This window comes from Pipistrellus hanaki (assembly GCF_964339955.1).
Source record: "Pipistrellus hanaki genome assembly, chromosome: 1".
In the NCBI taxonomy this organism is placed as follows: Eukaryota; Metazoa; Chordata; class Mammalia; order Chiroptera; family Vespertilionidae; genus Pipistrellus; species Pipistrellus hanaki.
This window is the reverse complement of record NC_140503.1, coordinates 46,181,236-46,200,994: the sequence shown is the minus strand read 5'-3', so window position 1 is coordinate 46,200,994 and position 19,759 is coordinate 46,181,236.

Sequence of the window (19,759 nt, the reverse complement as noted above, 5' to 3'; positions counted from 1 at the left end):
TGTGTTTTCTCATCTACTTAACAGATAATAACTCTCACTTTTCTTTCCCCAGAGGCTGAGAAGAGTTGGTGCTCAATGACTATTAATTTGCTCCTCCAGTGTGATTGTCCTTGTAACTGTAGTCTTCTGTAATTCTAAAAACTAGACTATTGGATGCTTTAAACAAGTCTTTTATTCTATAAGACATTCTTTCCTAACAAGTCACTAGCAATAATACATCACAGAACAGCTCTTTTTAAGACTTTTTCCTGAGATACTCCACTCTGTCAAGCTGACAACGAACTTACATTCTTGTTGAAGACTTTCCCACAGAAATAGTCTTAAACAAATGGGAAGATGATCTTGGAAATTTCTTAGTCTTTTGATCCACCTACAGAATCTTCATATGTTTACATCTCATGTAATTGTACAAAATCACAGATTTCAAAACAGTGAAATTAAAAGTCACATTGACCAACAATGTTTTGGTCAGTCTTATCTACTGATATCTCATATCAAAAACAAGCAAGAAAGACCATATTTAGAAAACAAAGCCTACTATTTATTTTCTATTAATTATTACATTCATTAAAGATTTAGGGGGAAAGGATTATTCTTTGAAACCAATTTATATTTGAAAAATAAAATATATTTTGGATATATCCAATCAAGAATGGTTTTGGTTTGTCAGATTTTGTTATCTCTGCTAGTCTGGATCCCAGTGGTTTGGGGGGCTACTGCACAGAGGCAGAAGTTGTCTAATTAGTTGCTATAGTAAGCAGTTACCTTCAACATTTGTAGCTGCCTTTGGGTTAACCAATCCAAAGAAACATATTGATCAGTGGTCTGCAATATGTGGCAAACTATCGATAGAATTTACACAGGGAGGGATTTTACATATGTTGTCTAATGAGCAGTGATGGGGAGAGAGGAAATGAATGAATATTTGATTCTTATAACTTAATACATGCCATATATGTTATAATGTTAACAATTAATAATGATAATGCTACCACTGTTGAAAGCTTTAGGTATCTTATTATAACCTTTGCTTTCATAAGCTCATTTAGCCCTCCCATAATATATATTAATACTTCCATTTAGAGAAAAAGATTCTCCAAGGTCAACCCAACTGATAAATTTTAAAACCAGTGTTAATACCAAAGATAGTGGGTTTTATTAAAGAAAACAATGAGTCCAGGAAATCCCTAATTTTATACACGAGGTAAATACTGAAGGTAAGAACTGAGCTTTTTATTGTCAACATCGTTGCTCATTACATTATACCAAAGTTTGGCTTATTTTACTCTGGCAAGATAGACAGAAATTCTCTTCTGGGAAAAGGAATAATTAATGTGTGTGAGGTTACGGTAAGTATATGGGCAGATGTTACGCAGTCAAAAAATTCTCAGGTCAACTTTTCAAGGTGACCTTAGGCTCTCATGTGAAGCATAACTTACGAATAAAAATACCATGTTTTCTGCCCTCCCCTGAAAAGAGGTCCTTAAAGTGATATTTTTTAAAAAAGAAGCATACATAAGGTTGAGCCATATGAAATTGCCAATTTCCAACCAATTTTTAACCTATAACAATTGCAACTTTACATAGTTCAAATCTGAAAAAGCAAATACTTGAACACCTACATTAACTCTACTCACCCCTGAAATCCCACTAAAACAAGGTGACTGGGTGTTTGTTTGTTGTTTTTTTTTTTAAATATAAACCTGCATGGAAGGTAAAATAGGAGAGGCAGCAACAGTTATAAAACTTTGGAAGCTAAAAAAAAAGGCAGATGAGTGATAACTAACCTAAAATTGTAAGACGAAGTAAGATGTAAGAAATAGGAGGATGAACCAAAGTTGCATTGCACAACAATTAAAAGGCTTAGACACCAGCAGCACCAGAAACTCTGAAACTGAGAGTGAAGAGATGGAAAGGTAAAATTAAAAGGATGGAAAAAGATACTTTTCTGAAAGAGTCCCTTTCCCTATTTCTTATAACTCTTCCCCATCTCATCAAAAGTTTGAAGGTTTATTCTCTGGAGAGACTAAAAAAGGTTTTGGATATGGAGTAGACAGGAATAATTGATGGCATCGCATGGTTAATTATATACCCAATGCTGAGAACTTCCAAACTTTATCTGTGCGCCAGTTTCCAGAATGCTGGCAGCCAGACTTTTGTCCTCCAGGCAGGGTATTGGAAGAGTACTCCCAAGTGTATATGAGAAGCCCAAGGGAAGAGACATAAAAATATAATCACATAAAAAGTTTCCCAAACAGTTCATCCAGAAAATGCCACGATGGTTCTCAAATTAATCAACTCCCCCACTCCCCATTTTCATGACAAAATAAAAATTGCCTAACATCTGAGAACAGCCTCTAACACAGAAGATAGAAGCCAAAACAAAGGAACAGAACAATGTAAATTACAGGCCATTGAGATTGCAACGAGAAAAAAACAACAAACATAATCAACCGTCACTATCCTCAAAAATAAAAGAGAGTATATCTACGAAACTAGACCAGAATGCTGTGAAAAAGGAATAATTAGAACACATACACGCGCACACACACACACACACACCCCACAATGGAAATTAAAAACATGATAACATAAATGAAAATACCTAAAAGTATTCTTTAAGATTTTTAAAAGTCAGAGAATCAAAAAATTTGTTTCAACATTCAAAATATAGTCATCCCAGGGAGAATAGAATAAACACAGGAGAGAGAATAATCACTAAAATGATTCAAAAATATTTCCTTGAAGGATGTGTGTTTCCAGATTGAAAGGGTCCTCTGAGGGTGCAGTGGAAAAACACGGACTCATCAATGTGCACTATTTTGAAATGTGAGTGCTTGGCTCAAAGAAAAGATCAGACAAGCTGAGGGTGAGAATGAACAGGTGCACAGGAAAGAAGAATCAGAATAACTTTTCTAAATGGCAACACAAAAAACTGGAGGGAACAGAATCCAACCCCAGAAAAACAATAAACATTTCCCACATAACACTGTTCTACCATCCAGACAGCACTCTGTCTGAAAGAGAAGTATGATGGACATATTCCAGCTGGATATACCCAAGAAAAAAAATGAAAATGATCAATTTCTTATTTGTGTCAACCTACATAGAGAGGTAAACTGAGGCAAGCTCAAATGACAAGAAATCAGGTTTATTTGGGAATAACTGAGGAATTACAAATCAGGAAACCCATGCTTAGGAACTACAGGCAAGTCCCTTGAGGGTTTGGTGTTGATTGTATTTATGGCAAAGAGTGCAAAGAGGGGGAAGTCCAGCCAGAGTTCAAATAGTGAAGTTCATGGACTTAAAGATGGGAGAGATTCTTGGTGGATGTTCATTGGTGAGGAGATAGATAAGTCACAGTCTTCTAATTAGGCATTTGTGGGAAATCAATTCCTCAGTTAAATTCCATTCTTCTGAGGGCACTGCATTTCACTTCCTCCAGTTTCATTTTAGATTGAAATCATTTTACAACTGTGTAGAAACTTGTACTGAAAAGCTTTTGGTAGATGTGGGGAAATTAGCAATATATACAAAAATAACATATCATGTGAACAAATATATGCACATCTACAACATATTAATTAAACTTAGAAAGGACAAAAAGCAAGGGAGAAAGGAAACCCAGTACTCTACAGAGCAAAACTGGAAATATCTGCATCTAAATGCTAAGTTAATAACTGAATATTGATTTATCCCAATATGATGGGGAAGGAGAAGCAGAGAAGGAGTTAAATCCTCAGCTATCTTAACAGAAAGTCAAAAGATAAGACTTACAATTCATTAATCCAAAGAGAGCAATATATGCATATTATTTAGATGTACGTCTGCTTAAATGCTGGAAGAAATAACTAAAATAACAAAATAGTTGCCTCTAAAAAGGGTGATTGGAAAGAGTATGGAGTGGTGGAAAGTGAATTATTTAGAAGTTGTTATAATCCTTTTAGTACCTTTTGGCTTAAAATGCTATTCATGTATTACTTTGATAAAATAAAATAATTTTATGGGATAGGGCAGTCTAAAATAAATAGTTTTTAAAAACCCAATTTCAGTGAGCATAAGGATACACAACCCTCTTGAAAACAATTTCACCCAGTTTTGACACAGGCTTTTTTATTTTTACCAACACTTACAAAACTCATTAAATTTGCAGAGCAATGTGTTAAATACTGTTTCTTCAGTCGTAAGACTGCATTGCTTTAAATAAATCCATCTTATGAAGTTCCAAGCTTTGACCTTACAAGATTAGTTGAAAAGGAAGGGTCAACACTTCATTGTGTGTTAACCAGAGCTATAAACTCTTGAAGCACTTAAGTTAAAGAACATCATATATGAGACAGCAAATTTGGGTAGAATGAGTATTATCACTAGTAGATAACTTTAAGGGGAAAAAATGATACACTCTGCTGAGCTTTAAATCTTCATTACTGACTAAAGCAACCTTTATGTCTGTGGGACTTTGTTGACAAATCATTTCACGTCCTGTGGGCCTGTGTTGGAACACTGTCTTTGTTACAAGGAGAACAATCATCTTGGCAAGAAGCTGTACATGTACTAGCTTTATTTCTCTTGGCTCTGGGTGGCTGTCCCTCCAAGGGCCCTTGCTGTGCGTGGGCCAAATGTGGATGGGTGAAGTGTGACATAATACTTATTTTTGTATCTGATCACTCAGAGGAGCTTTTCTTTGTCCTTCAGTTCCATTTTTGATGGGTCACTTTCTGAAGGTCTATCTTTAAGGATTGCTTTTGACAAACACCCTCTTAACATAAATATTAGGTATTTACTTGAACTTATCACACACCCTCCACCCCCTGATTCTGTATTCCTCACTACTGGTCCTATTGGTCTTGGTTATCTTTTATCCATTTGCCATAATTTTCTTCATTCCTTTGCTTGGGTTTCTCATTCTCTTGCATTGTTTCAAATGTTTGGACATTTTGTAGGATTGTAGTTGGGAGAGCATAGTTTTTTCCAGCTAGCTCTTTATTCTGATGAAAAGGTCCCATGGATGCTTTAGGGCTGTTATCACATTTACTAGCTCAGTGCCATCTTTTGTTATTCCCACAGGCTCCCATCTGTAGTTTCCCCCTCCCCCCCATCCCCACCCCATACAACAGATGCTTTCTGCTGCTTTTAAGGAGATTTTGCCATTGTTTGGTTTCTTCTGTGTTTTTGTTGGCTTTCTATACCACTTGGAGTTGTAATAAGAGCTTGTTTATTCAAAGATTCCCCTCCTGCTTCCTTTAAGTTCACACTTAGCATTGGGGCTTAGGTTTTGGTTCTGGTTGGTGCGTAGCTTCCTGTGAGTTAGAGCTGGTGGATCTGTTCTCTAAGATTCTGCTCAAGTCTGAATCAGGAGAGGAGATAGGATACTTTAAGCTCAAGAGATGCTGAGGAATAGGGAAAATATGCACAGACCTGGGAACCCAATGAGAATACAGAAAAACTCAGAGAGTTGAGGGTCCTGGAAATCCCAAGGGCTTAGAACCCAGATCCAGGCTCCCAGGGGCCACAGTGAAAGCACTCTCTCCCTGACAAAGGTCTCTAGATTAGTCTCCTGAAGAACCTTCCTTTCTTGGAAATCTGCAGTGAGAAAAACTAAAACAAATGAGAAAAAAAATATTTGATTCTCAGAAATTCTGTTTTTAGTCAATGCATGCATTTAATAAATTAAGGCCAAATCTTTTTTTCATAACAGTTTATATATTCAAAAGAAGATTTACATATGTTGCTGATGGCATTTATTAATGCATTCATTAATCATTTATTAAACACCTATTAAGATCTGGGTACTGTGTATTGCCCTGTGCTTTTGGATTATAATTTAGCAGCACATATTTAGAGTCATTACTATTTTTACATGTTTTGTAGCAGTAATTCGACTCTTGGGAATTTGTCCTAAGGTAATAATTCAGATGAAAAAAATTAAGTGATATGTACACCATATTTATAGCATCATTATTGGTAATGGTAAAAATCCTGAATGCACAGCGATAGGGGAATTGAGATAATTGTGGCATATTCATTTCAAAAATATTAGGTACACACTGAAGATGGTAAAAAAAAGAGTGTATAGAAAATGGACAAAACTGAGACAAAAATGTATGATTGCAACTATGTAATTACATGTGTAAAAAGTCATATTTATCAATGAAAAATGTGAGTGGTTAATATAATTGGATGGTCAGATGATTATATCCTAATTTCCCTTCATGAAATATTATAAAGTTGTCTTAACAGTAAGTGAAAATAATTAATGACATTGACTAAAATTAATTTAAAATTTTACTTTTTGTAGTGCATGGTAATGTGCACAGAATGTGGAGGTCTTCTGTCCTTAATTATTAATAGTTTGGTTGCATATGGAAACATTTTGGACTGAGATGACAAAGAAAAAGATATTCTGAGAAGCCAGTGGTAATAACCAATATCATTCAATATGGAGGGCCATGTAGCTCTGTAGCCTGAGTTAGTTCCCTTCCCAACCCAAATTTTCCTGGTTGTGATGATAATTTTTCACTAAAGAGCCTTCTTCCTCCTCTAGTTCTTAGAGAACCTTGAACTCCTTAGAGATCACGGGAATAGAGAATTCAGACCAAACTCAGTTTAAAACTAATTTTATAGCTTTTATGTGATGCTGAATGAATCACTTGTGTTTCTAAGTCTCAGTTTCTTTATCTAAAGAATGGGGATGATAACAGCCCCTCCTTCTTAGGTCTGTAATGACAAGATAATGGAAGCTTCCAATACAGCACCTGCTCCCTGGAATCTGAGTTTCCTGTTTGCAGGTTGAAAAGCCAGGTGGCATTGCATGAGCCACCCAATGTGAGGAGGTTGGTATGATTTTCACAAATAGCTTTTACTCAGCTAGTACCATGTTCTGCCCAGTACTGAGTGTGACCTCAAGCTGCAGACTACTTCTTACCTTTTCATTCCAAAGGCAATATGTGCTTATTAAATAAAACTTGAAAATGAATGAAAAATGGAAAACAATTCCCAAAGTCTTCTTACATGAAGAAAATAGCTGCTGATATTCTGGTGTATTTCCTTCCAGATGCTCCCTACATGTCCATTTTGGCTAGATTTTAAATATACTTGGAATCACACTGCACACATAATTTTGCATCCTGAATTTTTCATTTAAATGTAGTAGATAAGCTGTTTTCTGCCATTTCATACTTTTTCAGGGCTATCATTTTTAATGGCTGCATAATATTCCAGTTTGGAAAACTTATAAGCAGCACACCTGTTCTCCTTTCTGCTCTCCTTTGTAGTCCTTTCATTTCCAAGAAGACTTCTGAGTTTCCCAGATATCACAGTTTAAGGCATGTGGGAGCAGAAAAATCTTCCTGGAAAAAGTAGAAAAATGAAGGAAGAAAAGGAATAATTGTAAAAGAGAAGATTGAAAGAGGAGGGAGGGTGGAGAGAGAGGGGGGGGGGGGACAGAAGAGGAGAAAGAAGATGACACAGAGGAAAAAGAGAAAGTAAAGGAGGAGGAAGAGGAGAAGGTAGAGGAGGAGAAGAAAGGTGAAGGAGGAATTGGCAAATACCTGGTGTTTTCAGATTAACAAGGTCTACTCTAGAGTCTCACATGATATATGCTTTCTATGGAAGATAAAGATTCTCTTGGGTCCTCCTCCCACTGGCAGCTTCTAACACATGTTCCAGCCTCTGACATTTTTGTTCTCAATCATTCATCTTTAATGTTATGGCCACTGAACCCTTTGGCACTTATTAATTCTTTATTCTGAGTCAGCAACACATTTACCTGATATCCTTCTTTCTAAGACTCATCGTTACCACACTGAGCAGACGAAGGACGTCTGTGATTGATTCCCTGGGTGTCAAAGAGCTGGTCTTCTATGAAGCCCCCATTGAGTTCTCCCAAAAGGCATTTCATTTTGCTCCTCTTTGATTCAGTGACTTTGGCTGCGATCAACTCTTTTCCCCTAATATGTTGCTCCTGTCATCAAAATTGAATTTTAAGATTTGTAGCCTATATGCCATGTGCCAGGCCCACAAGCTACCTCCTGTTTTGAGGAAATATGGTTTATAGAAGACCACAAAAGCCCTCTTCCTGCCACCAGCTAATCAGTGCTGCTGAAACGAGGGACCTGAGGCTAGCTCCCCCACAGCTTGCCTGGGGACCCTCTGCATAGTGTGAGCCTGGGACCTGCCCTCACCCACAGGATTGTGAACATCAGAGGCACTAGCAGGGCCTTCAGTAAAGGCTAGAGCTGGATGTGAACAGCTTGCCTGCAGGCCCTAACATTCCATCACCCCAGGGCACCTGTACCACAGAGCCTTGGCTGCAAGGCCATCCACTTAGCAGGTTTTCATGGTCCTCTTTCACTATAGTGGCCAAGCCCAGCAAGCAGCAGGACCCCACCACCCCTCACAGTGGGACAGGTGGGGACAGAATGCCTCTCTGGCCAGAAAACTGGGAGTTGAAACCTGATCTTCCCACCCTGGTGTTCCCTGGTCTGAGCCAGTACAATGTTTTTTTGGACTGAGCTTTCACAGCTGTAAAATGTGCATAAGAATCTCTGTCCTGCTTACTTTACAGAGTTGTTGTCATAATCATAAAAGAGGTAATGGATGTTAAAGTACATGATAAATGAAATGTGCTTTCCAGGTCAGGGAGAGGGAGAGAGTGCTGTAGTGGCAGGGTTATACTTCTTTGGAACCAGGAGCCCTGGGTTCAAATAATACTCCTGTTGTTGACATACAACTTGCCTTCGCTCCATTCCCTCCTTCTGTAAATAGGCTAACAATGACTGCTCACCCTTCCTCACAGACTTTTCGCTAAGATCAGATGAGACAATAAAAGTGAAGCAGGGACATACTTTAAGAGTTTATTAAGGTCATTAATATCCCTGCTGTTGTTATGCGCACTATGATCAGAAGCAATGCTTATCCTTGGTGTATGGGCTGAATATTCATCTGCTGAAGCCAATCCCCAATGGGATTGTATTAGGAGATGGTGCCTTTGGGACATGATTCAAGTTAGATGAGGTCATGAGGGTGTCCCACCTCCCCCATGGGATTAGTGCCTTTATAAGAAGAGAGTTTGCCTCCCACTCTGGCTCTACCATGTGAGGATACAGGGAGTGGGGGGCCATCTGTAAGCCAGAAACAGGGCCTCATCAAGAACCCAGCCATGCTGGTACCCTGATTTCCAACTTCCAGCCTCCAGAACTGCTAGGAATCAATTTCTGTTGTTATTTTGTTATGGCAGCTCAGTAGGCTAAGACACTTGTTTGATGCTGGCCAGGCAGGATCCTTTCTCGTGTCACAGAGTGTGGACATATTCACATCCTCCCTATGGTTGGCGATCAGCCTGGGGCCTGGACTAGGAGAAGAGTAAGTCAGTGCAAAACTTAAGGTGGTGCTAAATACTTTGTCATCAAGATGAATAGTACTAGGAACTATTTAATAATTTAAAGATATGCTCCCCACAAAAAAAAATCCAGGATGAACAAAATACCAAACATTTAAGTAAAGACAACATCAGCAGGCACATTAGAGCTTGAAACAAAAGGAAAAATAAGTAATATTAATCTTACTTTTATTAAGAAATTTTGTTTTGCTCATCTGGATTTTTTGTATAGAGTTTGATTTTTAAAATAGTACATTAAGATATGATTTATCTTGCCAAAACCGGTTTGGTTCAGTGGATAGAGCATCAGCTTGCAGACTGAGGGGTCTCGGGTTCAATTCCGGTCAAGGGCATGTACCTTGGTTGTGGGCAAATTTCCATTGGGTGGTGTGCAGGAGGCAGCTGATCAATGTTTCTCTCTCATCGGTGTTTCTGGCCATCTATCTCTCTCCCTTCTTATCTGTGAAAAGTCAATAAAATATATATTTTTAAAAAGATATGATTTATCTTGATCGCTGAGTCGTTGAGCCCTCGGAAATGTTACACCCCAGGCGAATGCCTCAGTCACCTCCCCTCGCCCTGGCCATGCTACACCCCATGTTGCATCAGTGTGCACAGTGGTGACCTGACCCATGGACCTGTCTCTGTTTTCCACTTGGCAAGTTCAATTTATTGTCTGCTGCCTTGTTTTTGTATGCCCCATCTGTTAATCCATAGTGAATGTGAATAGGTGGGAAGGGGGTTCCTTTCCTCCTACAAACTAGCAGTTGAGCAAGTGACCTAAAACCACAATGTCTGAAGCCAAAAGAATGAATGCTTCATGGTAGATTCTTAATCTTTTATTCCACCAATACTTTTAAATGTCCAGTGGTTGTGTGTCTGGGGCTGGCACTGAGAATTTATAGATAAAAAGTTACAGCCCCGAGGTTCTGAAATGCTCACAGCCTCGTGAGGAAGCCAGATAATTACGGTGCAGTGAGAAAAGTGCGCCAAGGGGGCTGTGGGTAATGGGAGGACAGCAAAGGGGCTCTTATCCTGCCTTTGGATTCAGGGAAGTCTTCACAGATGAAGAGATGCTTGAACTCTCAAAAAAAAGTTAACTGTGTTACTATGATTCTAAGTCATATATGATCACTTAGAAAACTTAGAAAAGAGAAAACTAAAAAGAGTTAAAATAGTTACTCTCACATCCCAGGGTAGACTATTGTTAGCATGTGGGTTCATTTGTTCCTAATTTATACCCATATCTACAGTTATATTTTCAATCTGTAATGGGTATAAAATATAAGTTAACAAATAAGATATGTTCAAAATATAGAACCATTAAAGTTACTATAATTGTCTTCACCTTGCTATGGAGCCCCCATTCCAAGTGATGGAGTTAAAAAGAAAAAGGAAAAACTTACCATTTCCACTTACATGACTCTGTGACATAAACCAATTTCTCTTTTGACACATGTTCAATCAATTCAAAGTTTAACCCCCCATCTTTACTTTTCTCTCCTTTCAAGCTGACTCCCTCACCCCCTTCTTCCACAGTACCAGGGGACAGGAGGTAGTGCACCTGGCCTCTGGGTTGCTGACCTCTCGTGAAAGCACATGTTCTTTCATCTCATTAGTATGGCAGTCATCCACCCTGCCCTTTGTCCTCCTAAACTTCATCTTTCATTCCTCTCACATCCACCCCATCAGCTTGCTGATATTCAGATTGCAACATTTACCTCTCATCTCTAAGTTCAGGCTGGCATTGACTATGCAGTAGCTTCCTATAGTTACCCTGCATGCACTTCTGTCCCTTCTTCTCAGAGTAATACACATGATCTGTTAGCAATGAGAACTACATCTATCAGTCATCTGCTTAAACCTTCTAATGGCTTCCCATTGCATTTAGGGTAAAATCTAAATTCCTTCCCGTCCATGTAAGGCCCTGAATGATCTGGCCTGCGTCCATCTCCCTAGAATCATCTCCTGCCATTAAATTGGGTGATGTCAGAGAAGTTGCTTTATACAAAGATTTCCCCTCTCCCCAGCAAGTGTACCATCAGCACACCCAGACCAGACAGTCTCAGTGGACACAAGATCAGGGTCCCCAGTGACCAAGCAGAGTGACTGTAGAAAGCTACTGCATAGTCAAGGCCAGCCTGAACTTAGAGATGAGAGATAAATATTGGGAACTGAACATCAGCAAGCTGATGGGAAGGGTGTGAAAGGAATGAATGATAATATTTAGGAGGACAAAGGGCAGGGTGGGTGACTGGCTACTAATGAGATGGAAGAACCCATGTGAGGACAGGTTGGGATCTAGAATTCTGTTTTGGACATAGTTCAAGCTGTTCTTTAGATCTTTGAGGGGAGATGCTAAGTGAGAGGTTGAATATATGAGTTCAGAGAAGAGGCATGGGTGACATCAACACATAGTCGGCATTGAAACCCCTAGGAATGAATTAAATCACAAACTATGGGGAAAGAAGAAAGATAATCTGGTAGGAGATCTCATGTAGCCTCAACATTTAGAGATTGAGCGGAAGAGGAAGAAATGGCATGAAGATTGATGAGGAAGCATCTGTGAGCAAGGGGAGGATAGTGTCCCCTGAGACAAGAAGGTGAGGACTCAAAGAGCAGACGTGGTGGACTGTAGGATGCTGCTGAGATGGTGACTAAGGTAAGGCCCTTATGGAAAGCACTACCAGTCTCGCCCAGTGAGCCAGAGCTCCTCATTTCTATACCCCTCCCATCTTGATCCTCTTAATATATTCATTGCATTAAATTACAGTATTTGCTAACGTTTCTGCCTTCCTCTACAGTCTGCGTGATCCCAATGCATCCTCCAGAGATAGGCCAGGGTCTGGTCTAGTGTAAGTTCCAAGGAAATATTGAAAAAGTTAAAAATTAATCAAGAGACAGTATGTAGTATTTGAAGAGATACTCATGAAGATTACGATGAAGTCATGGCTTTTTGTGTCAAGAAATAGGCAGGCAGACATCATTATAATAGAGACATGGGCTTTGCTGGTGATCAAGCAGCTGTGCCGGTTCCTCTAGGCTCCTCTGGAGAAGTTTTTCTTTAGGAAGGGAAAACTGAGAGAAGGAATGAGAAGAAGGATGGAGCTGATAAAGGGTAAAGGACCACAAAGCAGTGTCCATACAAAACCACACTTTCCTCCTGGCCAGTGGAAGACTATCATTCACCTGATGGTTTTATCTTCATGGTCCATGCAGATTAAAAGCTTTGTTTTTAAATGAAATTGAACACACTGACTACTTTCTCATGGACTTAACCCTTCTCTCTATTACTCTCTGACAATGTCCCAGATGCTCCTCCCATAGTTAGTAGCCAGAGACTTAAAACTAAACTTTGCTTTCACACTCACCCAGTTATTTCTCTGAGGCACTTAGTTGTTGTAACCAAAACTCACTGAGAGTTCAAACCAGTGGGATTACATTCCTCCACTATCCACCGCCTTGTTTATTTACTACTTTCATGGCTGGATTTTTACATTCATCTTCCAGAGAAGGAAATTAAGGCTCAATTACCAGTACCACACACTGGTGAGAGATGGAGTTGGGAGTTAGTGACAGAATTGGATGGTTCTTGCAACAGTGACTTTCTATCCCAGGATCTCAATGACCCTGGAGTGGTCCTCAGCTCCCCTTGTGGGCTCTGGAGATCATGGGGGGCAGTGGATTCAGCCTAAAGCCCATTCCTCCAGCCTTCTCAACAGTCTGATAACTCAGCTTCCTATAATGAATGTCATTCTGTTTTCTAACTAGCTGCTCTACTCCCTTCCCAGCCTCTTAGCCTATAACCAGCCAGGGGGGAAGAAACAAGAATTTAACACTGAAACAAGTGCCTCTCAATATGTCTGCCCACCCAACTACTTTGGGGCACATGACCTAGCAATAGTTTTACTCAGAACTGGTCCCCTCAAATGGAAAATGATGAAGGCTATGCGACTGGGTAATATATGCTGATGTAAGGGTCATACAGGAACTTGAAGATGAAGGTGAATAAGATAACAAGTAATTCTGTGTGGGACATTCTGTGCAGGCCTCCAAATTAAATGGAAACATGGGGATTAATGAAAGGTTCAGAGCAGGAATTGTGAAATGGCTCCTGGCAGCAGTCTACTATGCTCTGCTCTCTGTCACAATGCCATTGTCTGAGATTTATTAATTTTGCTTGTACTAGGTTTATTTATTTTTTTTAAGATACAAAATTCTAAAAGATAAGACAAACAAGGGCTCAAGGTTCTTTGTAGAAGCAGGAGCAGTGGGAAAGGGAAGGGTTCATAATGGCACATTGTAGGTGCTAACCTAATGAATGAAGGCAGGGTTAATAAAGAACTTCCTATGATCTGGCTATGAACTTTGGTCCTCATCTTGTCTTGTGCTATTGCCCTTTGTAAATCTCCCCTGCCATTGACACCATCCCCTTGCTGTTTGATTTCTAATGTGAGCCTGCCTCCCTTTTCTTATCCATTATATATATATGTGTGTGAATATATATATATATATATATATATATATATATATATATATATATATATATAGTTTTTGCAGAGAGGAAGAGAGAGGGATAGAAAGCTATTGTAGAAACATCGATGAGAGAGAAGCATCGATCAGCTGCCTCCTGTATACCCCCAATGGAGATGTGCCCGCAACCAAGGTACATGCCCTTGACCGGAATCAAACCCGAGACCTTTCAGTCTGCAGGCCGACGCTCTATCCATTGAGCCAAACCAGTTTTGGCTCTTATCCGTTCTTGCCTGGAATAGCCTCCTCTTGGCTTTCTCACACACATAATCTACACTTGGCAAAGCTTAGGTCAACCCCTATTATCTCCTTTAAGTTGCTGACTTTCTCGGCTTCTACTAGATAATGGTCTGACCCTCTCTGAGCTGGCAACACCTTGGACTTATACATCCTGTTTAGATAGTCTCATCCTGCTGAGTCATGAATCTGAACTGAGGAACACCTATCTTGCTGAGAAAACACCTGGACAGGAAACCAGCTCACCCAGAGCACTTTTTACCTACCCATATTTTCACAGGGCTGAACTACTTTCACCATCATATTAATTTTCTGAGGACATATAGCTCTTGGAGTTTAAGCAACTTTTCCAAAAGCACCTGGCTTGTAACTGGCCAAGCTGAATATCAGACTTGGTTTGGACACAGTACTGTTTGACTCTCAGATCTTGCTATGCAGGCATCCTGGGAATCTGGGGACATGGTGGTTCATGACCCACTATGGATTCTTGTCTTTAAGCAAGAAAGAATTCAAATATTATACAAGCCAGCATAGAGTTTAAAGTAGAAGTGAGTTTATTAGTGAATCAACAAGACAGAGACTAGGTTACTCAATAGACATAGCAGCACCCCCTTTAGCAGAAGTTTGTTCCTTTATTGAGTTTCATGTAATTGGAGGGTGGGATACCCAATAAGGGGGAGGAATAATATTCAAGCTCTTCCTGTGAGTGGTGTGAAGATTTCTCAGAGGAGCTTCATCAGCAATTGTGTGTCCTTATATATATATAAGCTTTCCATCTCTGATCATGATGGCAGGGTGTGTCTTTTAGAATATTAATATATTGCAATAAATGTATAAAGAGGCCAGGGTTTACCATCAAGTGAAATTAGTTACCATATTGGATTCAGCTGGTCTTTGCCATTCTAAGCCATAAATTTGGTGGGGTTGGGAATAGGGTTGGTCTTCATTCTACTTGACAGTTCCTATCATTTTTATCAATTGCAGCTTTTCTGCCAAATACCGTATCTCATGCCCCATATTTCATATTATCTCTCTTAACATCAGGATGCTTTTTACAACTAGTTCATAAACTTCCTTTGTCAGGAATTAAGCCCTTTCATATTGAAGTCCTGCCTCTTCTATGAAGTGTCTTGCACATAATAAATTATAGTTGTTCAATAAACATTATTTAGCTAATTATAAGCCAATCACCTATAGTTGCAAAGTATTTTAACCTTTTTACTAGTAAAGTACTTTTACATTTCTAATTTATTCTCTGTAATGAAAATCTCTCCATTACATAGATTATAAACAACAAAAGAAACAGCATTGAGAGTAAATGCATTGCCAAAGTACAAAATACAAAATCTTGGCCTCTGATACCAAAATTAGTTGTTCTATTGAAGAAACAGGCACAAATACTATAATTAGATACTTCTGTGATAATTGGGAAAATTTAAATATTGTTCATTTATTAAATGATATTAAGGAACTGCATTAGTTTCCTATTTCTGTGTAACATGCTACCAAAAATTTAGTATTTTAAAACAACATGGTTTATTATTTTACATCACTGCAGATGAGGAGTCTAAAATGGCCCTCAATGGGCTACAATGAAAGTGTTAGCAGCGCTGCAATTCTCCTGGAGGCTCTAGAAAACAATCTGTTTCCTTGATTTTTTCCAGTTCCAAGGGTTGCCTGCATTCCTTAGCTCATGGCCTCTTATTCCATCTTCAAAGTCAGCAACATAGAATCTGCAAAGATCACTCTGTTTTCCTGCTCATGTCACCTACTCTGTCGCTTCTGTCTCCACCTTATAAATACACTAGTGATTACAAGGGACTCGCTAGGATAATCAAGAGCCTTAATTTAATTACACTTGCATAGTCCCTTTTACCACAAAAGGTAAAACATTCACAGGTCCCAGGGAATAAGATATAGACATCTTTAGAGAAACCATTATTCTGTGTACCACAGAAATTATTGGTAATTTTTATAAATATGATAATGACATAATAATTGTGTTTCTAGAGCCATGGGTCAGACTGTTGGACCTCAAAGGGAGGGTGGGAATAAAAGGGAGAGATCAAACAAAGAACTTGTATGCATACATATGAGCCTAACCAGTGGTCAAGAACAATAAGGAGGTGGGGGCATGAGTGGGGAGGGGTGGAGGATTGGAAGGGGGGGTTGAGGACAAATATGTGATACCTTAATCTATAAAGAAATTAAAAAAAATTAAAGCAAAAAAAAAAATCCTCATCTGTTACAGATGCATACTGAATTACTTATGATTAAAATAACATAATGTGTGATATTTTCTTTAAAAGTTCCAGAAAAATAAGTAGCTGGGTATGGAGGGAAAATGAATGAAATAAGATTGGCAAAGTGTTTCATAATTATTTGATAACTATGGAAGCTGTTAGTTTTATGGGGGTCTATTTTACTATTTTTTGTATGTTTAAAGTTTTCCATAATATCTTTTTAAACTATAGATATCATTAAAGTTTCCTGTGTAGTTTCCTCTAATCACATTTGCCTTCCATCCTCCCCAGAGGTAACTGCCATTCTGAATTTGGTGTTTATCACTCCCTTTCATTATGTTAGAGTTTACAAATAAATGTCTTAAACAATATATAGAATTGGTTTGCACATTTCCCCAAAATTTATATAAATAGTATGTTGCATATTTCAAGAATGTTTGAGATTTATTCTTGTTGATACATAGATAATTGCAATTCATTCTTTTTTAGGTAATATAATATATTCCACAGTATGGCTATATCTAAATTTATCCCTTGTGTTAATGTGTATTAAAGTTATTTTCAATTTTTAGTTACCACAAACAGTGCTGTGATAGGCCTCTTATAGACATTTTCTTGTGTAAAGTTATCGCTAGGGTACTAAGTTGTGAAACTGCTAGAATGTTGGGTGTATGCAGCTTCATCTTTATTAGATCTTGCTAAATATGTAATAATTGATGATGCCAATTTATACTCTTTAGCAATTTTTGAGATTTCCCATTTCATTTCATTCTTTACCCACACTTGGTATTTTAAGACTTTGAAAGTCTTGCCAACCTTGTGGATGTGAAGTAGTATCCCACTGTTTTAATTTGAAAATCCCTAATAACTAGTGAAGTTGAACATATGTTCTTCTTAGTACCCTTTGATTAATTCTTCATTAAACTTTGTCCAATCTAAAATTTATCTCATCTATTAAGTTTTAAATTTTAATACTATAATTTATTTCAAGATTATATTATTTTTAAAATTTCTTTGGGTATTCTAAACATTCTTTTTTAAGTCTTGGCAGATTATATGATTAACTTCTTCCAGAGTAAAATCATATTTTTGATGGTTGACTATTGATCTTGTTGACCCTTTCTTAGATTTCTTTGTTGGTTTTTTATTTTAGGTGTTTTGACTCAGTTTAAATGGGGGATTTTTGGTTAATGTATTTTTTCTTCTTATTCTGTAGCGCCTCTCCCCCCCCACCCCCACCCCCCGCCTCTCCCATTGCCCCTTGTGCACATATCTTTCTATTAGCCCTTCCCAGGATTCTTCTTTGATAACTGAGCCCTCAATTTGGACACAAGTCTTATTATGACATTTTAGGACTCCTTTCTCAAGGTGGTATTCAGATCATGAAAACAGGCAGGAACATAGATCAGATCCTGCCTGTGAACAGTACCTTTGCCATCCTGCCTTTAGTGACTTGGAGCATCTTAGAGGCAAAAATACGCAGCTGGTGGTCAATAGCATTTTGGGACCTTTTCTCATGAGGAGGGCAGCTCTACACCAACCCCAGACTTTGAGGAGCTTTGCTTTGGTCCCCTTCTTTGCATGGAGCAATTTTTGTCTCAGCCCACCTCTCTAATAGTCACTTTGAATTTTTTTTCTGTTTCTAGTTTACAGAAATGTGTAACCAGTTTTCTAATCCAGCTCTGACTTTTTAATGTCTTGATCTTCAATCATATCTGTTATCAATATGTACCTGGAAGAGAAAGGATGCCTCTGGTATGATTTTCCTGAGTCATTGTGATTAGATACAGGTTACCTTTTTGGGGGAAGGGGAGCGCCTTTTTATATCTAGTACACTTTCTCATAGGGTTGTTGAGAGGGTCAGATGAGACAAGATATGTAAAATATTGAAGTCACCATTTTGGAGACATGACTCCATTGTGTTTATTACTAAATGTTGCTAAATCTGATGCTAATCTGATTCCTGTTCTTTTATGAATAACACATACACAGACATATGCACACCTGTATTCATATTTCCATTTGAAAGTATTAACTATCTTATATATATTTTCTTATCTATCTATCCATACACCCATCTAACTATCTACCTATCATCCTCCTGTGTATATTGTGCAGTTATATTTCTATTTGAAAGTCTTTTACCTTTTTTTTTGAACTTCTTTTTAATTTAATATCCTAAAATTATTTATGTATGATTCTAGATATGGCTCTTTTTTATTCTTTCTGACTGACACTTAATAATACCTTAGAGGAGCATCCTAGAGGCAAAAATACCCAGCTGGTGGTCAATAGCATTTGGGACCTTTTCTCATGAGTAGGGCAGCTCTACACCAACCCCAGACTTCAAGGAGCTTTGCTTTGGTCCCCTTCTTTGCATGGAGCAATTTTTGTCTGAGAGACCTTTCTCAGGTCAAATGACTACCTGGTCTCAGCAAGGGGCCACTTCTATGCAAAAAGCAGAACAGCCCTATTCGCCTATTTGTATGTGTTAAAATAAAAAGGGAAGGCATGACTACATGACTTACATACCAATATTTTATCTATTAGGTTTGATGTCACTAGTAAGTAAAATGAGACAAGTAAAACAAGTAGGGGTCATATTTTTAGATGAACTCCCCCTCATTCAAGAGCACTGACTTGCATTACACAAAATGTGTTCAGTGATTATTAGGACACCCCAACCCCACCCCATATCCTATAACATGGGACATCCTAATTCACAAAATTTAGCCTAATTGTGGAAGTGAAAGTAAGTTTTGAAATGCATCCAGGAATAAAGGCTGAAGAAATTAAAAAAAAAAAGCCCACAAATTTGGGAAAATTACTTGGAATCCTTGATTTTGTTTCTTTGTGAGAGTCTTGACTATAGACTTAGTGAATTGAATTATGTTCAATACATCCCTTCCTCTCTTTATTGTTCTTGAAACTCTAAGTCAGAATGTGATTTATATTTTCAGGACCATGACTGTTCAATATCTGTTTCTAAATATGTCTGGTTAAAAATGTATATGAAAACAGAACCTGTAATGCTGTCATTTAATTAATAAAAACAGAATTCTCAGTTTTTCCACCATATGCATTCTTTTGCTCAGCTGCAATGTAAGTGCTATTTTCTGTGCTCCTTTTTAACTTTTAATAAGCTTCCTTTCTGTCGCATGTGGATAATGTTGTGAAAGAGTAGCTAAAACATATTTTCAAAAGAAAAACAAGCCTTAATCAAAATATGATCCAAAGGAAGGGAGCAACGAGAAATGCCAGGACACACTTGCACATACTTAACAATCCTTCTGTGTTACCACTTACTGGACAGAAAGAGGAGAAAGAAAAACAGGACTCACTTTTTCTGATTTTGCATTTTGTCACT